Source organism: Oncorhynchus mykiss, chromosome 13 (assembly GCF_057628025.1).
Source record: "Oncorhynchus mykiss isolate SJ-2025 chromosome 13, ASM5762802v1, whole genome shotgun sequence".
NCBI classification, from domain to species: domain Eukaryota; kingdom Metazoa; phylum Chordata; class Actinopteri; order Salmoniformes; family Salmonidae; genus Oncorhynchus; species Oncorhynchus mykiss.
This window is the reverse complement of record NC_143034.1, coordinates 51100147-51127519: the sequence shown is the minus strand read 5'-3', so window position 1 is coordinate 51127519 and position 27373 is coordinate 51100147. Positions and strand designations below refer to the sequence as shown.

Sequence of the window (27373 nt, the reverse complement as noted above, 5' to 3'; positions counted from 1 at the left end):
TGGAAGGAGGTTTTCACTCAAAATCTCACGATACATGGCCCCATTCATGCTTTCCTTTACACGGATCAGTCGTCCTGGTCCCTTTGCAGAAAAACAGCCCCAAAGCATGATGTTTCCACCCCCATGCTTCACAGTAGGTATGGTGTTCTTTGGATGCAACTCAGCATTCTTTGTCCGCCAAACACGACGAGTTAAGTTTTTACCAAAAAGTTATATTTTGTTTTCATCTGACATTCTCCCAATCTTCTTCTGGATCATCCAAATGCTCTCTGGCATGCTTCAGACAGGCCTGGACATGTACTGGCTTAAGCAGGGGGACACGTCTGGCACTGCAGGATTTGAGTCCCTGGCGGCGTAGTGTGTTATTGATGGTAGGCTTTGTTACTTTGGTCCCAGCTCTCTGCAGGTCATTCACTAGGTCCCCCCGTGTGGTTCTAGGATTTTTGCTCACCGTTCTTGTGCTGGCAAAACGTACGAAAGTGCTGTTTGAATGAATGTTTACGCGCCTGCTTCTGCCTACCACCGCTCATTCAGATACTTGTATGCTCAGTCAGATTATAGGCAACGCAGGACACGCTAGATAATATCTAGTAATATTATCAAACATGTGTAGTTAACTAGTGATTATGATTGACTGTTTTTTATAAGATACGTTTAATTCTAGCTAGCAACTTACCTTGGCTTACTGCATTTGCGTAACAGGCAGTCTCCTTGTAGAGTGCAACGAGAGGAGAGGCAGGTCGTTATTGCGTTGGACTAGTTAACTGTAAGGTTGCAAGGATTGGATCCCCCGAGCTGACAAGGTGAAAATCTGTCGTTCTGCCCCTGAACAAGGCAGTTAACCCACTGTTCCTAGGCCGTCATTGAAAATGAGAATGTGTTCTTAACTGACTTGCCTAGTTAAATAAACATTAAATAAAAGGTGTAAAAATAATAATAATAATAATAATAAATTGTTTTTAAATCGGCGCCCAAAAATAACGATTTCCGATTGTTATGAAATCGGCCCTAATTATTTGGCCATTCCGATTAATCGGTCGACCTCTAGACCAGACCATTCTCAAAAGCCCACTACGATGTGCTACCTTGCAACACTCAACATCGATATAACCTTCGATTTCCAGGATGGGGGAAGCCATTTAAAGCTTAGTCCGTACCACCCAGACAAGATTGTTGCTTTGCATCATTGTATTCTCAGCCAAGCACACAGCTAAAGAGAGTTTGAAGAATTATACCATTAAACATGCTGTCAGGATGGCGCAGCGATGCGCTTAAACCTACCATTGCCACAACACAAGGGTGAAAATCAGAGCTCTATCAATCGTACAGGAAGAAATTCAGATACTTTGAGTAAAAATTAACAGATACAACACGGCGCCGACGTCGTTGGCAGGAGGTTGAGGGTTTTACACTGTAATCCTGACATAATGCATTCAGAATTGAGCCTAAGTGGGTGAAGGCCACTGAATCAAACTGCTGTGTGTGTTTTCTTTACCTTTCACACTGCTAAGACCCGGCACAGCTGCCTCTTTGATGAGGCCATTCCGCTAACACACAAGGACAGGATATCCTTCAGGAGAGTGGGTGTAGCAGTGTGTATGGGGGGGTCTGAGGGTCTTTTGCGCTCCCTTATAATAGTCGGTCAAGCGGATGTAGAACATGGAAGTAAAGACCACGTCCTAAAACCAAATCGGGAAACACTTGACGGTTGAAGGTTCCCCTCTGATCTCACAAATCCAATAGTGGTGTAGTGAACCCCTGGATTAGACATCATTTCACAGTATTACTGTATAACAGTAATGAGACAGAAATCATTAATGGCTCGCAGTAATTTACCAGTACTAGATTATGTAATCTAGCTCTAAGAAAACAAAGAAAGTAAGACTTAATTGTTCAGTCAACGAGGATGTTAGTTTTGTGAAGTCGCAAGCGGGTTTATAGGCCGTCAGTGGCCTCAAGGTGATGTGTGTAATAACTAACCTGGAGTAACAACCCCCACCCCCCGTGGCTAATGGCTGTAAATGGACAGTCACCAGAATCAATGCATCATTTTCTGAAACCTGACCTACTTTCTTTTCTTCAGGGAAACCAGCAGATCCAGGGCTATCAATAATACTGTCTTGATTCATTACACCAGAACAAAAAATATATATTTTCCCCAAGACAGCCAGGGGTTTGGAATAAAATGTGGAATGGGCCTTTTATCATCTGGGTTGATGTATAATGTGATTTGGTCGAGCAAGATAAATGGGCAGCTGTGTTGTAGTGACTAGGGAGAGGTAAACAAAAAGCTGCATTTTACGTTATGCTGGGTCAGCACATTCCAGAGGAAAAAAATGGATTGAAATAATGTAATTCCAACCCGTATCTACTGGGATACTAGTCAGTAGGGGTGGTGATGTTGGGAGGCAGTGCAAACAGGTCCTTTTAGCCAGGCTGTCTGGATTGACACAAGCCCCTGATAGAAAGGATAGGACAGGAGACAGGTAGACAACCTCATTGGATCTGACCATAGAGGCAGTAGATGTCTGTTCCCTTTCAGACCCCCCCAAGTGTCACTTGCTTTATCCTCAATGTGAAGGTGTGCTTTGGTGGCTCAGCTGTGATCTATTTAGCAGATTGACTTGTTGAGCCAACACCCTGTTCCAGCTAAGCTAGACCCGGCCGAGCAGGGCCAGAACAAGATAATAATATCATGAGCTGTTATCAAAGAATGGCTCGACTTAGAACACACTTTGTGCAATATAACTTCATTTAGTACTGTATGGTTTTTAGTATTCCTCCGTTTAGATCTTTATCTGTAAGGCGAGACGGAGCACGGCAGGGGAAATTCTGTACGATATGTTCTGAAATCTAAGCAGTCTGGTGGTAACACAAAGCGTCTTGAACCACTAAAGTGTCATCAAGCCGTCAACACAAAACCACTACCACAGAATGCGCTATAAAACGCCTTATTCCAGCATAAGACAAAAGAGGCTGATAAAGCACCCTGGAGTCTGGCACCATCCAGTCTAGCCCCCTTTGGCAGAGCACAGCACTATCAGATACAGTAGCAGAGTAAAAATCAACTTCACTGCGCACATTACAGTGCTATGGTATAAGCCTTGTCAGAGTGGCCCTACAGATGGAGATCAACAGATCTGCAGTAGCTGAGGCCTGTACTGTAAAAAGACAGTGATGTTGATTGCTGCACTGTAAGTGCTACATTAAAAAAGATCAAGGATAATAAGTTGACACTATATGTCCCTCACAACCACACCATAACTCCTGTGGGGCTTCTAGAATCCTATGATTAAATGCTATAATGTCACCAACAATGAGTTGCAGATGAAATGTGACATAGCCATGGAGATGTCTCAGAAGTGTGCAGATAACAGAACATTTCATTTTCAGCCAGAAAAGTTTTTGTTGTCAAGCGCGTCTTTAACGTAGGCTTAGCAGTCTACACTCGAAGTACAAAGAACCGTAGTGGATTTGAAACAAACAGAGAGAGCGAGAGAGAGAGAGCGCGAGAGCGAGCTGCTCTGTGTATAAGCCCTGTCTAAGCCGGGGGTACTACTAAGCTGTATGGAATCGTTGCTATTTGATTTGGAATTTTAAGACTCCTTGAAGTATCCCAAAAAACATATTTAAAAAAATACTTGATGAAAACAAATGTTTGGCCTTACTGCTATTAGCCCATTCAAACGCATTGAATAACAGATTCACTACATGGAACAACAGTCCCTCCCAAAACTCTAAAGGAAGTTTGTTCTGAAGTGTCTGTCCTATATCTGAAAGATAAGAAAGATCAGGAAACATTTTTTTTATAAAAAAATAAAAATAAATAAAAAAAAACATGTATTTAACCCCTTATTTTTGGCACTAAAGAAACTCTTTAAATGCTTCCACACATTTTTTCAACAGGGGATGTCTTGCGTCCTAGACTGACGTCCTCGTGAGAGTATCACCTTTCCACAGATGGCTCATATTAGTGTGTAGGCCAAACTGTTCGGACGCTTCAGATGATTTTGTGAGAAGACCGATTTTAGGGATGTCTCATGGTCTGACAAACACCCCTCTGACTCTGTCACCTTTCACAGCAGTTGCATTAGTGCGACATAGGCGGATGTGGTGGATTGAGATGCATCCAATGTAAACTGATAAAAAAAATATTATGCTAATTATATTTCCATGGGGGAACGCAGACATTGACCATAAGGGGATAACCTACCATCCATGACGCCTGTAAGATCGCCCCAAAAAGATTCCCACAACACTTGACATGAGTGAGAAACTAGGTGTATAGCAGCGTTAGACCCTCATGCTATACTGTATACCAGAATATGAACTGATTTACAAGAATGTAATTTTTTTTTAAAATAAATACCTTATCAAAGGGAACCAATTTGAGGCAGTTTGCGTGGCATTATAGCCTGTATTCATGTAATGTCAGAGTAGTAAACTCACATTCAATCAAATTAGATTTTTAATTTCAAAGTCGCTAAATTGTGAAAAGCTTTGTGAAAACTGATGTCTTCAGGGAAAGCCTATATAAAACACCACTGATGGCCACAACATCCCAGGGGGGTTTTAGTACACACAAGCTGTTAATCAATCACATGGGCCAGACGATGTGTCCCTCAAGACTCTGACAGACACACAAACCCACATCTCACAGACATGAATGTGATGATGCGGAGATAGTGTGAGTGAGTGATGACACAGAGACCTATGGATATGGAGCAAAATAGGGCTTAGAGAGAAAAAAAAAATGGATAAATGAAAGGTTTTTGGCAAGTGTTGTCGATAATGTGCAGATTGGGAGCTTTGGAATACAGAGGACCTTTCTCATCACTGCTGTGTCTGTCATTACGGTGACGATGGAATCTGTCAAATGTTCAGATGCTAGGTTACTTGCTAATTATAACATTGGACATACTGTACTGTCTCGTCTCATTTGAGGATGACTTGGCATAGAATCTCTTCCCTAGCCGTTCTGTAATCAGAGAACAATGGATGCATCATTTAGACGTAAGTCAGTCTGATGTGCTCCTCCATTAAGCCTGGAGTCAAAGAAGAGATGCAAGGGTAGACAAGGGTCTGTAGATGGTTCCTACAGCCTGGTAAAGGTTGTGTCCATTCCCTGAGAGACATGTCAAACTCTATCAGGAGGATGAGTCTTCTCTACGTGAGACAGCCTCAGCTTAGGCTATGGGCAAAACTATTGAGCCCAATGGCAGTGAGCTCTGGAAAGGTTGTGGTTGAGAGGCGAGCCCTGGTTAAATGTTAACTATTTCACCTCTTCCCAGAGGTGAAGTAGAAGACCGAACCTTCAGTCTGATTGCAACAGAACCACATGAGTGTGTGTATTTCAGCAGCTTAGACAAATGACAGTATGGGATAAGGACCGTCTTCGCTGCACTTACTTTGGTTGTGGCCTACCAACAGTGGTTTGAAGTCAAAAGCAAATAAGTTCCTTTCTTTCTGAGAGGGGCAGGTTGATGGTGGGGAGCCTTCGTTGTGTGCAAGGTGTAATTGTAGCCCCAACAAACTGCAGCATTAAAGTCTGGGGGCCTCTGTCGTAAACTCTGTACAGTCTAATGAGCCCTCTCTCTGCAAACTCTATTGGCTTCCCACATCCTTGCGCCTGGGGCGAAAAACCAAGGCATTCATACAGCAATTAGTGAGGGGTATGCTTTGAACACTGCCGCTCATGCGAGTGACACCCATGTTTACAAGATGTCTGTGTGGAGTAACAAGTAGGCCACTGACATGATGAGAAGAGTGGGGCTGCAAGTGAAGCTGTTATTCAAGGATCTCTGAAAACTGAGGGGGGTTCCTGTCAGCGGAGCAGGGGTGAAATTGGTTTCCAAAAGCAATCCCCCATTCCGTTCTCTGTCCAGTAGCCCAGCAAACACACTAAGCAGAGTCTGAGGAGCTCTGGAAATGGAAAGAGAAAAACGTCTGTCCACAGGCAAACTATCTACTGCTAAGACTATAACCACAGCTTTCCCTCGCTTGTGTTTCTCTGAAACAGAATTGGCTTTTCTGCTTAGGAAACTGCATTTAACTTACATTTGCAGTCAGACAAGGTAACCATGGTTCAGAGGTGAGGGAGCAATCGTCCAAAACAGATTAACACACCCCCACATACCGTAGTTTTAAGGGCTTATTGACTGAGAACTTGACTCTTTCCTCTACAGGTCAAACATGGGTGCGGGTTTGTGTGGATAACGAACAATAGGCTAAACACAAACACATTCAAAACAATAAGAGAGGGAGAAGGGGATAATAAGAGAGGGAGAAGAAGGCCATGTTGTTTGCATGTAAAACGCCTCGCACCCTTTCACTGCTGCTCCAGTATTGCTATTAGAGACCTGGCTCTGTCTGTCTGTGTGACAAAGGAGTGACTGAGTGGAACCAGATGAGGCCAGCCAGCACCTCTAATTAAAGTTAAGCAGCACTAAAACATTAACCTCGTTGAAAAGAGGCAGCGAGGTACAGAAAGGTACTTGCTTTTTGGTCTATCACTCATGAGTCTGGGGGTTCCTGGTAACACATCGTTGTGGTGATGGTCAATTCTCAGAGACTAACACAAAGCTAATTAGCCATCAATTAATTAGCCTTAACCATAAGATACAGAAACTATTTGGGGTAAGGAAATAAGACATACTATGTTACTAAATGCTTACCCAGTGGACAAAAATATGAACAGAGAGAAATTGGCACAATTTCCAAAATTAACTTCTCACTAATGAGCTTCGAAGTGCTAAATACATGCTACATTGTTTACAAAGTACCCTACACAGAAGTGTTAAAGACAACACTGTGAGAGGGACTAATTACTTAATGTTAAAACTTACAATGTGCAAATTACCAACCAGAAGCCTTCACAAATTACTTATTTTCCCATCTGAAAAAGGAGAAGGAGCTTAGATTTTGGAACAACTGATTGTACAGAATTGGTGTGTCTCCATCTGGACATAGCAACTAGGCTACCTGACAGCCAAGCTATCTTCATTTGGTAATAAACAACCTTGCTTGACACTGGCACTTCTGGACCTCCTAATGGAAACCATGTGTTGATCCGAAAATGAAGTGTCCTTGGCAGGAATAGACACAGTGAGCCAAAAACCACACAGATACAAGGACTGTTTGGATTCCTAGCTAGCCTAAATATTATTTGACTACAAACAGATTACTTTTACCACTGTGATGCGGAACTAAAACAAAAGTTCTGTATCTAGCAAGAGCTTTCCAGGATCCTCTAGCTGCCATCGTATGTCCTTTGATTTGAAGTCAATGCCTTTCTACCTGGTAAAATGCGTTCCTTCTCCCCCTGCGAGTACATCAATATGGGCATGTCAACATCCACAAACTCCCTGTGGTCACCGAGAGGACCAATAGGGAGAAAACCCTGACCAAGACGGGTTAGAGGCAGTGCTTAATTTCAGGCGAAACAGGGTCCGGCGCCTTTCGGATTTTACTTTGTTTGTTCCGGCACTTATTTGCCCGGATCCAGTACCTCAAGATGTATGTGTGTGTCACTGTTCGCACTGTAGACATTCTAATGAAAGCAATCAGTGTTAACTTCTTAGGCATAGGGGGCAGTATTCGGAAGTTTGGATGACTGAGGTACCCAAAGTAAACTGCCTGTTACTCAGGCCCAGAAGCTAGGATATGCATATAATTGGTAGTATTGGATAAAAAAAACTCTGAAGTTTCTAAAACTGTTAAATAAATGTTTGAGTATAACAAAACTGATATGGCATGTGAAAACCCGAGGAGAATCCATCCGGAATTATTTTGAGGGCACCACCCATTGAAATGGTTGTCTATGGGAAAATCAAAGGAAATCCTCCCAGATTGCAGTTCCTATGGCTTCCACTAGATGTCAACAGTCTTTAGAAAGGGTTTCAGGCTTGTTTATTGAAAAATGAGCTAGAAATTTGTAGTTTTTCCTAGGTGGCTCTCATTTTGACTGTAGTCTTGTGGCGCGCGTGGATGAGGGCGCACACTTTGTTATTTATCTCCGCTAATGAACATACTATTCTCCGTCTTAAATGTTATCGTTTATTTACATATTAGGGTACCTGAGGATTGATTAAAAATGTTGTTTGACTTGTTTGGACAAAGTTTATTGGTAACTTTTGGGATTCCTTTGTATGCATTTTGAACTAAGGGAAAAGGTGGATTACTGAATCAAGCGCACCAACTAAACATACTTTTTCAGTGCAACCACCGGCAAAGTACTCAGAGCAGGTGCAATTTGCAGTTCAAGAACAAGCAAATGTATAACCCCTGGCTTGTCATGCAGAATTAAAAAGTTGGGCTGGACAACATGCAAAAAGGTACTGAGCTTGGGTCTAGAAATGACTGGAGGGATTAAACTAGCAAAATAGTGGGTGGAATGTACAGTAAATTAAACAAAAAAACAAAGAGCCCACAGAAAATAGTTTTTTGGACATGCCCGAACCAAGGTGCATTTGTTGGCAGCAAGCCTTATAGAGGAGGCTAAAGAGACACCCAGATTATAGTTAACACTACAGCCAGTCTTCAGAACAGCCTTAGGAGGCTAAACGTCACAGCCACTGGCCCACTCATGGCTTTGCGCAAGAAATTGACCATCAGGAGTTTTAAATGAACTTGACATGGGGAGAGTCATTGTGGGAGGTTTTGAAAACTAAGGTAGGAAAAATATATATCCTGCACTGTGAAGGCAATCTGATTCATATTATCACATAGGCAGGAAGCCTATATATGCTCACATGTGTGTTCTACTGTAGCCTAGTGATTTATTTTATTTTAAGTTATATTCTGATATTGTGATATTTGTTCTACTGCTACATCGATGTCTTGAAAATGATATGAAAGTCAGGTCTTGTAAGCCCCACAGCTGAGTATGTGGCAGGTGTTCTGCAGTGTTGTCTAAAAATGTTGCTGTACATTGATGTCTAGAAAATTAGGATATAAGAAATTCGGACATGAGTATAGCTGCTGGGTTTACACAAGTATGTGGGCATGCATACTGCAGTGGTATCTAAAATGCTTTGAATTAATCAGCACCTTGGAGAGTGCTGTACATTTCACCACCGTAGACAGCAGGCTACTTGGCTGTTTGTCTACTGCGCTGCTACCTCAGAGCCCCCCGGATAATCAACCCCCCCTCACTATGTGTTCCGGAACCTCGCGATTTACGAATGAAGCACTGGTTACAGGGGTTAAGTAGTGGCACTGAAACAGTAGTAGTGGCACAAGTGACCGACCAGCAGATCAAGTTAGTGGGAGTCACAGAGGTACTGGACACTCCATTGAGAGGTCTTTGAGGAGTACTAGATGGGCTGTAGGAATGCATGTCAAGTCTATCAGTAAGACTTGACTATTAACACCAGCCACTGGCTGATTCAATCCGCTGCAACACGAGGGCATGAGAAGGAAATACAAAAAAATCTGACAGCTAGGGTTCTATTTTTAGTTTAAATTATTCATCGATTTCGATTCTTCCTCTTCACTGCTGGAAATTATGATTTCAGGTGGAGGAGGCTTTAGGGGCTCAGTGGGTTGTCAAATCAGATATTTCTGTACCCATACACTGGTAGAGAGCATATTTATCATAATCCCCATCATCATCAATATCAAATGTAACCAACATCAACATCATCCACATTATCATCAACATCAGACCAGTTCAATTCGTAACAGAATGCTCTAGGTCTCAGAAAACAATCGGTTCTTCTCTGCAGCCTGGTAGACCATCTCTCAGTACAGTTGTGTTCTGGAGTTTACAGGCAGTGTGGGAGGACCAGAAGCCAAGGTTTCAGCTTACACAGCCGGTCAGAATGATGCACGAGGACAAGATGAGGTAATGTGAAAAACAGAAAGAGAGATGGAGTGGGGGAGAGGCAGTTGGAGAAAAGAGCAGTAGAAGAGACCTAGAATAGTGACTGGTCTTGGACAACTTTGATGTAAAGAAAGTACATTCTTTGTGAGCACTGAACCGAAGGGAAAGATGTATCATGAGATCAGGGGATTGCTATACCTCCCCTAGGGGGTGTTGAGTGGCCTATAGATGCACAAGGGCTGTCGGTATGGAGGGTGATGAGGGGGTTTGAAAAGAGCGGTAGTGGGATTACATTTGCTTCATCACTCAAGCGATCAAACAGGAAGGGGGAAATGGCATCCATTTGTAAATGTGCTGGTGTGGGGGGGCTTCGTCTACGGTGTGTATATTTCGTGGGAGTCTACTACTACACACTTGAATGCATAAACCTCTTGATAGTACATATGTCCAACCCATCAACTAAACAGTCACGTCAATGACGTGAAATAACAACGCCACTGGCAGATCTGCTGCAGTCTGCATCAGGAGAGACCTCCGCCGAACGAACGCTTCCCACTGTGTACTCGACCGCCTCGAAAAAAGAAATCTGCTTCATGCCGCGGCTCTCTGTTTATTTTTATTTATTTCACCGTTATTTATCCAGGTAGGCTAGTTGAGAACAAGTTCTCATTTACAACTGCGACCTGGCCAAGATAAAGCAAAGCAGTGCGACAGAAACAGAGTTACACATGGAATAAACAAGCCCATAACACAATAAACAAGTCAATGACACAGTAGAAAAATAAAGTCTATGTGCAGTGTGTGCAAAAGGCATGAGGAGGTAGGCAATAAATAGGCCATAGCAGCGAAGAATTACAATTTAGCAGATTAACACTGGAGTGATAAATGAGCAGATGATGATGTGCAAGTAGAGATACTGGTGTGCAAAAGAGGAGAAAAGTAAATAAAAACACTATGGGGATGAGGTAGGTAGATTGGGTGGGCTATTTACAGATGGACTATGTGCAGCTGCAGCTATCAGTTAGCTGCTCAGATAGCTGATGTTTAAAGTTGGTGAGGGAAATATAAGTCTCCAGCTTCAGCGATTTTTGCAATTTGTTCCAGTCACTGGCAGCAGAGAACTGGAAGGAAAGGCGGCCAAATGAGGTGTTGTCTTTGGGGATGATCAGTGAGATATACCTGCTGGAACGTGTGCTACCGGTGGGTGGGTGTTGTTATCGTGACCAGTGAGCTGAGATAAGGTGGAGCTTAACCTAGCAAAGACTTATAGATGACCTGGAGCCAGTGGGTCTGGCGACAAATATGTAGTAAGGGCCAGCCGACTAGAACATACAGGTCGCAGTGATGGGTGGTATAAGGTGATTTGGTAACAAAACGGATGGCACTGTGATAGACTACTCAGCAAACTGGATGCAGAGTATTGGATGCTATTTTGTAGATGACATCGCTGAAGTCGAGGATCGGTAGAAGAGTCAGTTTTACGAGGGTAAGTTTGGCGGTGTGAGTGAAGGAGGCTTTGTTGCGAAATAGAAAGCCGATTCTAGATTTGATTTTGGATTGGAGATGCTTAATATGAGTCTGGAAGGAGAGTTTACAGTCTAGCCAGACACCTAGGTATTTATAGTTCTAGGTCAGAACCGTTTGATTTGACACACTGAACTCTTTCTGAGATGTAGTTGGTGAACCAGGTGAGGCAGTCATTAGAGAAACCAAGGCTATTGAGTCTGCCGATAAGAATACAGTGATTGACAGAGTCGAAAGCCTTGGCCAGGTCGATGAAGACGGCTGCACAGTAATGTCTCTTATCGAAGGTGGTTATGATATCGATTCAGACACGCCATGGACATCAGGGTTGGCGGAGTGCTGTCCCCTGGACCCTATTATCACTTGGCTACATAGCTGATGCCTGGTGGACTGTCCATTTAATCACAGTACTCCATTCTGTTTATTATTGTTTATCTGTTTGAGTAAAACAAACTTAGGGAGGAGGCTTCTGATGTTGACATGCATGAAACCAAGGCTTTTTCGATCACAGAAGTCAACAAATGAGGGTGCCTGGGGACACGCAGGGCCTGGGTTTACCTCCACATCACCCAAGGAACAGAGGAGGAGTGGGATGAGGGTACGGTTAAAGGCTATCAAAATTGTTTGTCTAGAGCGTTGGGGACAAAGAATAAAAGGAGCAGATTTCTGGGTGTGATAGAATAGATTCAGGGCATAATGTGCAGACAGGGGTATGGTGGGGTTCGGGTACAGCGGAGGTAAGCCCAGGCACTGAGTGATGATAAGAGAGGTTGCATCTCTGGACATGCTGGTTATAATGGGTGAGGTCACCGCATGTGTGGGAGGTGGGACAAAGGAGGTATCAGAGGTATGATGAGTGGAACTAGGGGCTCCATTGTAAACTAAAACAATGATAACTAACCTAAACAACAGTATACAAGACATATTGACATTTGAGACAAAGTGAGGCATAAAGCAATCACAGGTGTTGATTGGGAGAGCTAGCTAAGACAACAACAGCTAATCAGCTAAGACAACAACAACAGGTAAAATGGCAATGAATGGGCAGAGGGGGTCGGGTTAACTTCACACAGAGCCTGAGTTCGCGGCTGGGGCCGACAGATAAACAAAAATAAACAGAATGGAGTACCGTGATTAAATGGACAGTCCAGCAGGCATCAGCTATGTAGCCAAGTGATAATAGGGTCCAGGGGACAGCAATATATGAAACAGTAGTCGCTACTACGCTAGCATGCGGGCGACACGGCATTTAAAGTTAGCAGGCCGGGGCTAGTAGAAGTGTCTGCTCCGACAGAGGCCTGTTGAAGGCACAGCAGATGGAGTAATTAGTCGGCAGACCAGTCGTGGTGGTGCGGCGGGGCGTTGTGTCGACAAAGGATCCGAGCCAGATGCCAAATAGGTATTGTAGTAATTCAGTTTGCTTAGCCGGGAGATGCGCCTGGCTCACGGCTAACTGGTGCCAGCGTTGGGGCAGGGGCGTTAGCAACTATAGCCACTCGGTAGCAGCGGTAATCCGGTGCCAAGGTCCAGAGCTTACAGCAAGGATCCGGTGGAGTAGTGGATTGTAGCCGTGTTTGGGTGGAGTCCGGGTGAACAACTGAGTAGGCCGGAAGGTGGGCCTGGCCTGGCTCAGGGCTAGCTTCGGTACTGGGTCACTTGGTGGCAGCTAGCTAGCTGTGAAGACCAAGAGTAATGGTCCAGGGTTTACGGCAGGAATCCGGCGTTGTAGTGGAGAAACAGTCCAATACTAGTAGGCTGGCAGGTATTATCAAGGCTAAAAAAAGGGCTGGTATCTGTGCAGAAGGTAAAGGCCGCTAGCAATGACTAAATAGCTCGTGGCTAATTAGCTGGTTAGCTGCTGATGGCTAGCTTCTGATGGCTAGGTGGTTCTGGCTATATAAAATAAAAAAAATAGCGGAGCCGTATCACATTGGGTGAGGCAGGTTACCGGAAGGTATAATTGAATCAAAATGGAAAAAAGATTGAAAATAAAATTGAAATATATACAAAAAAGGACAAACAATACAAAAGTACACGAGAGGACGAACAAAGCCTGTTTACGGTTATTGCTGTACTCAGACTCAGTCCTCCTGACCATGGGAAACAGGTCGCTCTGTAATTACGCCAATCTTATGTTCGTTCTCCCTCTCTGCATTATGTTCGTTCTCCCTCCCTCCACCTCCTCACCTCACTTGTGTCTGCGAAGTTAAGTCTGGTGAAGAGAAAGGGAGGATATTAAAATAAATGAAAAAAGGAATGAGAGAACATAGACCGAGAACTAGCGAGTTACATCATGAGAAGTAGAGTGAGATGGAAGGAGGTGAGAGAAAATACAGAGAAAGATGTGTGAGAAAGAGAGGGAGAGCTGTGACTATGTCAACGTCCATGATGGCACGAATTGTCTGACAAAATGTCTGCCGTGAGCTCCTATCCGAGTTTAACCACGGCTTAGGCTGCTCCGATTTGCAACTAAAAGAACATGATAATTGCTCATGTTGCTGCAGGCCTGATGAGTGACATCTCACTAATGCTGGACCTGGAAGGATTGTCTAATCTTGAGTGGCAGTGTGAGCATCCAATGACAACGAGGGCTGAGGCGCTCTGTCAATCCAAACTGGTTTGCTGTCCACCCAGACCCCCAAGAAGGCAGATAACTAATAAGCACTACAACGCCTGAGTGGGTCTCAGCAAACAGACCAGGCCTCACGCAGACAGCCTAATTGGCTATCGGAGCTAAATAAATTGTTAGTTATAGTGAATGTACATGACAGCACAATCATGCTGGGGGAATACAGTATGCGTCAAGGGCGGCTTGTTTTGCAAATCATACAGGGGGGGAAACAATTCGGTTTACCTACAAGATACGCAGGTCATAGGTGAAGATTATTTGGTTTGAAAACATTTGAAATTGAACTGCTCATGACAACAGCGAAGGTTGTCTAAATTAATGAATGTGCATAAAAGCAAACTGACTTGCTTGAAGACAATTAAAAACAGCAGAGAGTTGAGAAACAGATGCCTGTGCTTAAAATAACACACAATAGATTTGTTCCTTGATCACAGGTGGCGAGCTAACACCTTAAACACAGCGTTGCTCGAAAGCGAGACGTTGCAGTGGTTCTCGACGGCCGAGTTTAACTATTTAATTGCGCCAGAATGTTTTAAAGGCTTTAGGCTAATGCTAAATGCAGAGCAAATTAATAGTCCTTCTGATACTTTTCATGAACACGTCATTAGCAAAAGCATTTACTAAGTTAATAGTATAAGTAACGTGGCAGCTATCTCATCAAGGAAAGGTATAAAGCAGTGGCGCTGAGTTGGACCACTTGAGCATGGGTTACAAAATCTTATGGAGAGATTTTATCCATGGAAGTAGACCCTAGGGATCTATCACACTTACCTGGTTGTAAAGGTTGTTTGATAAGTCATTATTAATAAGCCCTTCAAAAGGCATTTAGGTCAGTCTCTAAACCTCCTCATAAAACATTGGTAATGTTTTCATCCCTCCATGCCCCATCATGTCCTCTTGCGTAACAAACAGATCAAACCACAAGCAAATCATGAGAGAGGTTTACATCCTAATCTCATGAAATCCCCAAGAAATGGTCAAACAATTAGCTGGGCACCAGCCTGTCCGTTCATTTGACATGTCAATAAAAACGAGTCACTGAAAATACAGTGAAATACTTTTCCAATTATTCTCTCCATTAGCCGGTATGATTATATAAAGCATAAGCCTACTACAGAAGTGACTCTAGAAATCAGAATTGTTACATTAATACATATTAATTTAAGATAGAAATACCCCAGAAACCATTCAAAACTGTCTTTGTTTTATGGATTTCCATCTACAAATGCACCACCACCATGAAAATCCAGTCCCTGACGGTTTCTTTCACACTACCCCATTCAACCATCACGTCTTATGCGAACAGCACAGTATATCTTACTCCCCTTGACAACAGCCACAAAAGAAATTAGTCAGTTGGCTGCCTCTCAGCTAATTGCCCTTCGCCTAGCTCCTCCCTCTTCATAACAGATCAAAAGGTAATAATCCTCTGCTAATCCACTGTGGTGTGCCTGCCCTCGCTGTTGTTATGCTCATTATGGCCGCCTTGAATTGGCCGGGCTGGATACGCCATTCGTTGTCTCCTCCTCCTCGCCCAGCCCTTGTCCGTTCTAAAGAAAAGGGACCTTGCGACGGTCTCTCAAAACGCCAAGGTCTCCTCCAGCCACACTGGCTCAATTTCACAGCCGAACGCCAATTTCACGGCTGGGCGGCCACTGGATAATTAGATGAGCCTTGAGCGGACATGGTGATGCTCGCCTCAGCTCTGTGAGAAGACAACAAGAGAGTGTTCTCTAAAGAGAGGCTAGGGAGAGGGCTACTGAGCTCAACACAGGGCTGGCTTTGTTTGGGTCTCACTTGTCGCTTTATTGCATTAAATGAGTACAGGATGCGTGGCAATTCTTGGTGGAAGTTCGTCTTTCTGGTTGTTGCAGTTTTGTGCGTTATTGGAGTCGTTTGATATCCGTGAGCAGTGAGATGTTTTGATCAGTCACTTGTTGCTTCCTACCCATCAATTAGCAACGTGACTGGATTTTGTTGTTCCCAAAACAATGTCACCAATCAGGACAATGAATTCTAGCTTGTGGCTATAGCAATATTGAAAGGAGAGCTTTGTTAAGTACCTGCCTTGCTGTTGTTTAGAAAAACCAGGTACATGTAAATGACATAGCCCATCTCTCACAAATGTACACATGCTAAGTGTATGGCTGGATATACAACTGACCCATCATCTTTGACAGCTCCAGCATCAGATGTTTAGCAAATCCAATTTGTATCTTCAATTTTCCAATAGATATTGAAGTTTCTGTAGAGAAAGTAACTTTTTATGAATTGAAAAGTGTTTTTAGGCTTAAATGCAAAAAATAGTATATTCTTTGTCACGAGGAATATAAAACTGCAACACATGTGGAATTACCATTGCCTACCTTACCTCTGCCAACAGTTCTATCTAGGGAAGTATTACCATTTCTTGGTCGTAGTTGGAATAGTGTAGAGAAAGAGTAGTTTGGAGCTGAGAGAGGATGTACATTTATAGAAGTTGAACAGTTTCATCCAGACCGTATAAAATGGGGAGATAGCCTCTGTTGCTTCCCTATCAAAAATGTCAAACGTGGTTTTGTATAGTTGACAGTTAGGATACTCACAACGGACCAACTTCAACCAGATATTCAGTTTCTCACAGTCATGAACACTGTCCCTGTGCTCAGACAAAACTGGCATTGTTTGTAGCGACTGTCCCCAGACTTTTTCTGTGGTATACCATGACATATAAACAATAGCACATGACATGCACATCACATGAAAAAAAATTGTTTCTGGGATGTAGGCTGTGGGGACTTGCCATGAGTAGGAGACAAAGGCCTCACAGTGAGACGGGTGGGGCAGCAACGGGCTCAAGCCTAAGCCCTTCTCCCATCTCCCAACTGATGCACTCTGGTGTATCCTGCAAAAGGGAAATCATCAGTAAGTAATTCATAGTGTCAACAGTCAGCATTACATCCAACCTTTGCATAACCCGCTAAATGAATAACACCTTCTCATTTTCGATTAAAGTTTATATTCTCAGACTGCATGGCAGACAACATAGGAGATTGGGATTTTTAATTAAGACATTAGCTTAATTTGAATATGGGGCACATGAGGACACATCCTGACTCCTGCATTTCTTGCTATTTGGGGTTTTAGGCTAGGTTTCTGTAAAGCACTTTGAGACATCTGCTGATGTAAAAAGGGCTTTATAAATACATTTGATTGATTGACTCCTCCCCTGGGAGAAGAGAGGGAGAGAGATTCTGCCAAGGCCGAGCCATGAAAAACATGAAGAAAATAAAAACTCAGATCTGTCAGAATCCTTTTTCAACATTCTGGCCCCGTTCCTGGACACCCTTTGTTATTTTACTCTTTCTCCCCCCTACAGTTTTGTGTTAATCTCATAAAAATAGTAAAAAAAAAATAATAATAATTCAAAGGCGCACCTTAACATGCTGACTACACCGCTCACATCGCGTGCGGGAGCGTTGCAAAATAAATTTAGACATGCAATTATTGCACCCACACTGCTCGCGGGCGCCAACGAGCGTCTGCGTTGCCAAGGGCTAAAACAGAAGTCAGTTCTATTTCTGACGCAGATCGCGCTGCAAGTCCTGCCTCTCCCATCTCCTCATTGGTTTATAGAACCAGATACCCACGTGCCATCTCCTCATTGGTTATACCCACCTGGGTGACTGAAAGACGAACGGAGGTCGGTGGTGGTTATACACATTTTATGAAAGTTAGTTGCCAATCACTATAGAAGTCCAAAGAAGACTAGACTAGAAACGATTCGGTTGACCGTTTTGTGTGTGGATTAATTGTCGGAGTAGAGGATCTTGTGCATTTCAGGTAAAATAACAACGTTTATATCCCAGGACAAATTAGCTAGCAACAGCAAGCTATCTAAATAGGACAAATTAGCTAGCAACTGCAAGCTAGCTAGCTAAATTTCCATAAATGTGTTTCGACCTGTCTCCAAATTAATATAAAATTGGTTCAAAGCTTGTTTTGATATTTTAACCTGCGTATCTTAATCGTGTTTGGTGTGGGGGGACAAAATCAATTTGTGCACGATGGCGCGCGGCTGGTTTGGGTACGGTGTTACAACGCATGGAAAGTCAACAAATGTTCCGCACAAGAGGAGACATACATAAGGGGCCTTACCTCAGTTTTCTAAAAGTGAACTTTTCTAAAAGTGAACACAAGTACATTATTGTGGTGTGTGATACAGATACGACTGAACTATAGCCAAAACACCAGAGATGACAGATGAGAAGCGGAGGGGTAGCCCGGTAGACTGGAGCGAGTCAAGGGATTTCAAGTAAGCGACACCCAAACCTGCTCAACTGCAAGAAAGTTGCACATCCTCTATGATGTCATGATTTCCCCCAAGGCATCATCAAAGGCCCCAATCTCTTGCAGCACTGGCTTTTATGATAACAAAAGAAAGGCTGCGTTACATATGTAGGTATATTCCCCTCGATCATACATGTGGAAGACTAACACAATGCTCAGACTCCAGAGGCTTGCACAAACTGTACTGGCTGACATCTCATGCGGAATTGATGTGGTATTTTCGCATTCAGGTACTAGTCAAATTCAAACAATATTTTGCAGTGCTCTTGGCTATTAAACTGGCCAGGAAAGGCAGAGAGCAGAAGGGAGAAAGAGAAAAGAGTGAGGACAGAGTAAGAGAGGCGTGGCTTTGTTATTTATGCTTTATAGCTGTTGACAGTGCAGAGTAATCCAATACTAGTCAAAGTGAAGAGATATTTCCCCCAATAAATAAGTTACATACAAGGAGACACACAAACACATGCACAGGCGGACACAGAGGGATATTATTCAATACCCTGAATCCACTAGGGGAATGGGGTGATTTTCCAGTTAAGTTATTTGTCTTTGGCTGAGGGATTAAGCTTATAGCCCATCCACTCAGAGAAAGCATACATACTGAACTAGGGGAATTTACATCACCCACAAATTCAGTCATCCAGCACACAGCCAGCCAGTTCAGTCATCCAAACCAGAGAATGAAAGTAAGAGGATGCATCTCAATAGTCTAAAGTAGCTCTCTGACTGAATTTAAAAAGCAGGAAAGATGAAAGGATTTAGCGTAAAAGCTACTGGAAATTTGCTTTCACCTCCACACATCAGTGCAGACAAAGGAAAGAAAGGTGCTTGGATAATTGAATTGTATCAAGTTGAATTCTGGACAGCGTACAACAGGTTGGCAGCGTAACTTCAAGTAGCCTACACCATCATCCACCCACCACCAGACAATAGCAGGGCCAGAGTTAGCCATATTACAGTGAATGCTTCAACCAATACTCACTGGCAATGCATACTGATTCTTACTCAAGCCACAAAATGGCCTATGTGTTGGAGGGTTGCGATCCGCGGGTCCCTATTCAGCTGAATGAGAGGGCGACTGAATTGCTGGGGGGAGGATTGAGAGGCAATAGAGAGATCATTCACTTTCTCTTAGAGGGCACCCCTTGACTCCTACATGCTCTGGCGGGTGTTGGCCCCGGGCGGGGAGAGAATATGGGATCTGTGACACATGCAAATCATGGCTACGAGTCGCTTGGCACTCTGAACAGAACAGACATTATGTGAAGAGCTAATAGGAAAGCGAGAAGGAGATTCGGGTGGCGAGAGAAAGGAGGAGTGGAGTGGAGATAAAGAAACGAGGGGAAGGTATAAAACAGGCTGCACATGAAGATGAAAGACCCAGATGAAGGGGCAGACACGCACACACCTGGACACACAGGAAGCACACACAAACGCTATGCTCAAAGAAACCACAGAGAACGAGACAAGCCACACAGCACAATGGACTAAGTCAAAAGGAGAAGAAAAAAATCTCCACCCACCCACAGACAGATACTCAATCCACACACACCCACCCCCAAAAGACATGCTGTGAGACACAGACTCACACGAATCCTGCTCAAATCCCTGAGATTTGAGAAGGGAGCACAGTCGCAGGGTTGCGCTGCCATAACGACAGGATCGGAAAAAAGGGGGTGAGGGTTTGGAGTCGCTGAGCACAGCACTAGGATTTCCACACTGGAGAAGCTCTGAGGTGTTTGTTTGTCCTGTGTTTAACAGAGCCCCTCTCGACCACAGGGCACCCAAGACCTCCAGTCAGTCAAGTGTGGCAACTCCAGTCACAGTCTCTTCACAACGGAATCAAGTAGCTCTTACAAAAGCAGCGTCAACTCGTACTACATATCAAATGTAGGCCTACTAGCTAATTAACATCACTTAACATCACGAGATGGGACATGGCTATGGAAGGCTATCCAGTTATTGAGTTGTCATCAGCAGTCCTGAGGTAAAGGAGACTAGAGGCTGTTTTAGGGCTGCCACACCCAAACCTCCTTGTACGTGGGCATCCTCACCATACTCCATACCATACACAGAGTTATGAAAATAACTTCTAAGTTCCAGACGTTTGGGTGGATGTGTGTGTATTGCACTTACGGTATGAAAGCCTCGATTGTTGCTTCCTGAGAGTAGAGCTGGCTGAAGTGAGTTGTATAATGGTATGCAGAGAGAAGGATAATGAGGTACGGCAAACCAAACCACACAGCAAACAGTGAATAGATGCTCATTCAGATCCTCATTCTTACTGGGGACATTTACTGAAGAATGGAGATGATAGAGGCAAAGAGTCAATTGTTTCCAGTATCTGGTCTGGTCCCCAGATGTAGCATTATGTGGCCCTCCAGAAGATGAGCAATGGTTAGCCTACATTTGGATGTCTTTTTTTGTGAAATGAAGCCAGGATGGTATTTTACGCTGCAAAAAAACTTTTCAGTCCATTTGTGTTTTGATACAAAAAACTGTTCAGTAATGAGATGTTACCGGGATTAGATACGTGTGTTAAAAACAGTCGGTTTCTGGGCTCGTTTTGAGGGATCTGAAAAACCCAACACCTTGTAGATACAGTAGATATCACATTTTCAGTAGAGCACAATGACATGGCACTTTGCCAGCTTAAGTTTGCCAAGTGCTGCACTAATTTTAGCACAGCTCGAGTGCTAGATGGATGACCCCAACTCCATGGTGACTCCAAGGCTCAGTGAAGTAGGGTGGGGGTGAGAGAGGGAGGTGGGTGGGTGTCATTCCGTAAGTCTGGATAACTCTGGTCTAGACACGCATACTGGAGCTCAGGACTGGAGGGGGACAGGGCTCTCAGGCAAACCATCTGTCTTCGAGCTGATCAAAATCTTGAATACAAGATGATGTGGAGTGGGAGTCGGACAGCCTGCATCTTTAGGATATTCACTAAACACTACTGATTAACCCACAACGCATGGGTCATATGATGCATTCAACATATACAGTGGGGCAAAAAAGTATTTAGTCAGCCACCAATTGTGCAAGTTCTCACACTTAAAAAGATGAGAGAGGCCTGTAATTTTAATCATAGGTACACTTCAACTATGACAGACATAATGAGAAAACAAAATCCAGAAACTCACATTGTAGGATTTTTTATTAATTTATTTGCAAATTATGGTGGAAAATAAGCATTTGGTCACCTACAAACAAGCAAGATTTCTGGCTCTCACAGACCTGTAACTTCTTATTTAAGAGGCTCCTCTGTCCTCCACTCGTTGCCTGTATTAATGGCACCGGTTTGAACTTGTTATCAGTATAAAAGACACCTGTCCACAACATCAAACAGTCACACTCCAAACTCCACTATGGCCAAGACCAAAGAGCTGTCAAAGGACACCAGAAACAAAATTGTAGACCTGCACCAGGCTGGGAAGACTGAATCTGCAATAGGTAAGCAGCTTGGTTTGAAGAAATCAACTGTGGGAGCAATTATTAGGAAATGGAAGACATACAAGACCACTGATAATCTCCCTCGATCGGGGGCTCCACGCAAGATCTCACCCCGTGGGGTCAAAATGATCACAAGAACGGTGAGAAAAAATCCTAGAACCACACGGGGGGACCTAGCGAATGACCTGCAGAGAGCTGGGACCAAAGTAACAAAGCCTACCATCAGTAACACACTACGCCGCCAGGGACTCAAATCCTGCAGTGCCAGACGTGTCCCCCTGCTTAAGCCAGTACATGTCCAGGCCCGTCTGAAGTTTGCTAGAGAGCATTTGGATGATCCAGAAGAAGATTGGGAGAATGTCGTATGGTCAGATGAAACCAAAATATTACTTTTTGGTAAAAACTCAACTTGTCGTGCTTGGAGGACAAAGAATGCTGAGTTGCATCCAAAGAACACCATACTGTGAAGCATGGGGGTGGAAACATCATGCTTTGGGGCTGTTTTTCTGCAAAGGGACCAGGACGACTGATCCGTGTAAAGGAAAGAATGAATGGGGCCATGTATCGTGAGATTTTGAGTGAAAACCTCCTTCCATCAGCAAGGGCATTGAAGATGAAACGTGGCTGGGTCTTTCAGCATGACAATGATCCCAAACACACCGCCCGGGCAACAAAGGAGTGGCTTCGTAAGAAGCATTTCAAGGTCCTGGAGTGGCCTAGCCAGTCTCCAGATCTCAACCCCCAAATCTTTGGAGGGAGTTGAAAGTCCGTGTTGATCAGCAACAGCCCCAAAACATCTCTGCTCTAGAGGAGATATGCATGGAGGAATGGGCCAAAATACCAGCAACAGTGTGTGAAAACCTTGTTAAGACTTACAGAAAACGTTTGACCTCTGTCATTGCCAACAAAGGGTATATAAAGTATTGAGATAAACTTTTGTTATTGACCAAATACTTATTTTCCACCATAATTTGCAAATAAATTCATAAAAAATCCTACAATGTGATTTTCTGGATTTTTTTTTTCTCATTTTGTCTGTCATAGTTGAAGTGTACCTATGATGAAAATTACAGGCCTCTCATCTTTTTAAGTGGGAGAACTTGCACAATTGGTGGCTGACTAAATAGTTTTTTGCCCCACTGTACATCCTGTGTACCATTCGTGTTTGCGATGAGAGGATAGTATGCTCTGTAGCGTACACCAAAAACTTGAATCCTTTTTTTCAGGAAGTGAATTTCAGATTTGAATGGCCCTCGATGTGTCCTGGTTGACCATTTTGATATTTATAGATATATTTTGTCTTATCAAAAAATGGTCCTATATATATATATATATATATATATATATATATATATATATATATATATATATATATATATATTAGGCCATTCTTTGTTTGTGTTAAGGGCACTGGGCAACAGAAGGTCAGAGGACCAGCACAACATGGATAAAAATATATGGGGAAGAAGATTTGAGGGGAGTACAAAACCCCCTCTTTGCTGTCACCATGGCCACATCAGGCCAGTAAGTGTTTGCAGTCACTTCAGCCAAGTATAATTTCTGTGCAACTTAAAAACAAAACTAAATATTTGTCCTGGACAGAGAGAGAGACACTAAGCTTTAATATATCTGGAGAGATGAGCCATCAGAATGTTCTGGTTCCTCATTCTAGTTTTCATGTTCTGACTGTATGATTTTCTTTTCAAAAGGGTTTAATTTATTGCTTGCCTTCTTGGCTATCAGACCGGAGGTGACAGCCAGACAAGAAAACAAATAAGAGAAGACTCATTCCACACAGAATGAAACTCAATGAAGCAGATTCTCTTCCTCCTCAGAGCACCGCTGCTATTCAGTACCCACTGCCCCCTCATCAGACTGAATTTGTCGTCCCTTAGTATGAAATAACATTGGTCCCCCCACTCCTACCCCCTCATGTTCCCCCTGACACCCCTCTCAGCCATCCAACTTCATCTCTCATTCCCTTAAAAGCAGTCTGATCTGCTCTCATTTCCTGTTGGCCTGCTGTGCCCCTGCCAGGGGGGGATAAGCAGGGTTAACGCCCCAGGCAGAGGGGCAAGGGGTCTGTGGCGCGGGAAGGGCTTGGCGAGAAGCCAGCCTGGTTCTTTCTGTGGTCAGTGACAGGTCAGTAAAAGATTTTTAAAAACCTGTCAGGGCTGATGCGTGAGGACAGGCAGAAAAGAAGGGAAGGAGAGGTGACAGGTAGACACCCAGTCCTCCATCCTCTTAGCATTCTGCCAGGACCCAACACAGAGCCAAGGGTTACGCCTGTCAGATGTGTCAGTCAGGACCGACCTTCCTGCGGTCGCTCCACCAGCTTTCCATGTCTGTATGTACCGAGCACATTTAATCTCAGTCTTTCCCAGCAGGGGTTCTTGTTCCTGGGCTTAGACCCACATTTTAGCCATGCCTCCCTTCTCCCGGATCCTTGTCTCTTATGGCACAGCGGGATCTGTGCATTATATCCATCTGTGCTTTAGTGCCTTTGGTTTCATTATGATGTAATCATGGAAGAGCTCCTCTCAGGGTCCAATAATAACTACTTAATTTTGCATAAAGTTATGCATCATTATCTTCTAAATGTTTTGTTTTTGGAAAGAACATTACCTAGCTTGCTATTAAAATACTAGCACAAAAACAAACCATTTTAGTGTTACCACGTTTAACTACACTGCGGTTGTGAAGCTAGATGTAGTTTCAAACCCCTAGAGAAAGGCTGTCAGTATAAGAGTTACCACAGCTCAGTCCTACAAATTTAATCCCACAAAAAAACACTACATAATTATTATTTTTTTAACTAGTAAGCATCTTTCTCTCACACCCAGCAATAGCAGAATGCAAGTAGCAAACTTAATTACTGTTAACACAGAAAATACCAACCGTGCGCTTAGAGGTACCCATCAGTGCAACAATAATTATCTTCAGCTCCGATAGCATATGGCACATGTCATCATAAACAAATCATTTCAGGAGTTGCTGAACAATACAATTTGCTCTGAACTAATATAAAGCCATTATTTAGATAACGCAATTCAATGATTTTGAGTTTTGTGCATATAAGGCTGATGCCTAAGCAGAGACCTGGACCTTCATTTGTGGAGGCCTGAGTTGCTGCCAGTTATCAGTGTACAGCAAAAATAAAATCTGAGGTCAGAAATGTATCTGATATCTCCATAAATCCAGTCTCAAATTTGCAGTGAGGTGTTCAGAACAAAAACGTCCCATAACATTGGCGGCATATCGCAAACATAAATCTCTGGTCTATCCTGAGGACTTGGGTCACTCAAGACCAACAGTCCAAAGACGTCAAGTAGACAATAGGACCCTAGAAATTATCAATAGCGTGAGACTACTTTGTGGGTCAAGAAGTCAGGATGTGCCTGAGAAGGACCAGAGTGTGATGATATAAGAGCCTTCTCTGGGCTGGAGGAGCTCTACTGGCGCCTCCTTTTAAAATTAGTCACCCCCCATCCTTTACCATCCCTTCCAAAATCCATCTCATTAAGTCAATTACACATCGCCGTGCCACCAGAGCAGAAAATTGCAAATTCACAGTCAGTCCCTTGGGACTGTGAGGAGTAGCACTGCCTGGCGAGACTGAAGTCTCAGTGTGAGCAGTCAAGGGTGAGGAAAGTCATAGGTGCTGTGTTTAAGATGTCAGAGGAAGCGTGTAGAACTTTGACATGTCTTGCTCTGAATAGCCTGAGGGGATAATAAGTCAGTGTTGGATGGTGGAAGAACACGCCAGGACTGTAGTCAGACGTTGCCACAGGAAGTGTGAGAGGATGGGGATTCACACCTGATGGTCTCTGTCTGACAACTGGGTCAGGGAGAAGACTGGCTGCCTAAGAAAGGGGAGGCTGCCAAGAAATCTACTGGCCATATAAAGGGAAAGGAGGATACCTAGTCAGTTGTACAATTCAATGCCTTCAACTGAAATGTGTCTTCCGCATTTAACCCAACCCCTCTGAATCAGAAAGGTGCGGGGGGCGGCCTTAAATCAACATCCCCGTCGTCGGCACCCGGGGCAACCGTGGGTTAACTGCCTTGCTCAGTGGCAGAACAACAGATTTTTTTACCTCGTCAGCTCAGGGATTCAATCCAGCAACCTTTTGGTTACTAGCCCAACGCTCTAACCACTAGGCTTAAAGCCACACAAGCTAAGCCAAAACAAAAGAATGATATCCCTCCAGCTGGGAGGTGTTAATTTCCTGACATGCAAAGCCCTTAGAGGGAAAAGGCGGATTCTACTGACGAATCTCAAAATACATTTTTTCCCTCATAAGGAACTCTAAACTGGAGCGTCATAATATCACTCTATTCCGTGATGTCCCTCTAAACTGAAACTTGAGTGAATTAAATTAGTCAAATCATTTCTCTTCATTCCTTGAGGTTGAAGTCATCCTGGTTATTAAAACAGCCTATTGTAATGGTTTTTGGTATTCGTAAACTATGATAGATGTAATTATTTTCATATAGGCTTAGACTGTTAAGCCACTAGTGGTAGTTATCAATACAGTAACACATCGGGATATTATTTTTGATGTTTTGTATCATTTTGAGAATATCACAATATTATTTTTGCACTAGTTGGCTGTACCAGCACCAACACTCCAGTATTTTTCCTTCATAACTTGTTCTCAATCTTCTTTTTACAATAGGGAGCCAATTTATTTACAGCACTTTTATTTCCATGACTGATCAAAAATGACTTTTTCATGGCTCTCTTGTCCATCTGCAGCAGACACAAGGTGAACAATATGTTTGGAACATCGGATCGTAATAAAATCACAGTACTGAACCGCAATACATATAGAATTGTGAGAAATGGCAAAACAAAATCATGCACCCAAGTATATGAGATAATATCGTATTGTAAGGTCCATGGCAATTCCCAGCCCTATTCGCCACCATTCCAAATGTGAGTATTTCAGTGGCTCTTCTGTGGAACAGGATAAGCAACCTCCTCCAGAGTGTGATCTCCAGATCTCAAGAACATAATGTGGTTCTTCAACAGATTCCTTTTCTATTTCAGACCCGTGCATGCTTCCATTCTGCACACACAGGGACATACCGGGAGAACGACCGTACAAGATGGATGACCTTACACACAGGGATTAGTTATTAATGCAGCAATCCAACGCATGCCTTTATAGAGAGTTGTAGCACTGTGAGTCAAGATAGCAGCACACATGTTGGGAAGCTGTGGCCTTGACTGTGTGTGTGTGTGTGTGTGTGTGTTAGGGTGTGTGTCAAATCCCTAAAAATGTGCATCCATTTCAGATGGTTAAGCATTGCACCTGTACTACCATTACTGTACCTCAGTTCCACCACAAAGTTTACATTTCCTTCTCATTTAACTTCTCAAAGTATTGCCATTTAGGACTTCGCTGCTGTCACTTGTCTTTCGCCACCATTTTTCCAACTGTTAAGAATGAGTGGTGGAGAGTTGACTCCTTGCACGTCGACTCCCATTTCGGAGTGTCAAGATTAGATTCCACTAGGAATCGACTCTTAAATTCCATATTTTTGGAAAGGAGGAGACAGTGTTCTCGGAAGTACAGCAAATAATCAAAACACTTGCATCTCTCATAGCGAGTTTT

At 43.4% G+C, this 27373-nt stretch overlaps 1 protein-coding gene across 6 annotated transcripts in view; it reads right to left on the bottom strand.

Moving 5' to 3' along the window:
• tanc2a (tetratricopeptide repeat, ankyrin repeat and coiled-coil containing 2a) overlaps nt 1-27373 on the bottom strand; it is a 135828-nt gene that overhangs the window by 84735 nt on the left and 23720 nt on the right. For all 6 annotated transcript variants that reach the window (XM_090196500.1, XM_090196502.1, XM_090196503.1 and 3 more), the window contains exon 2: nt 16759-16860. The gene's annotated coding sequence lies outside the window, so the exon portion shown is untranslated. The remainder of the gene's footprint in view (nt 1-16758; nt 16861-27373) is intronic.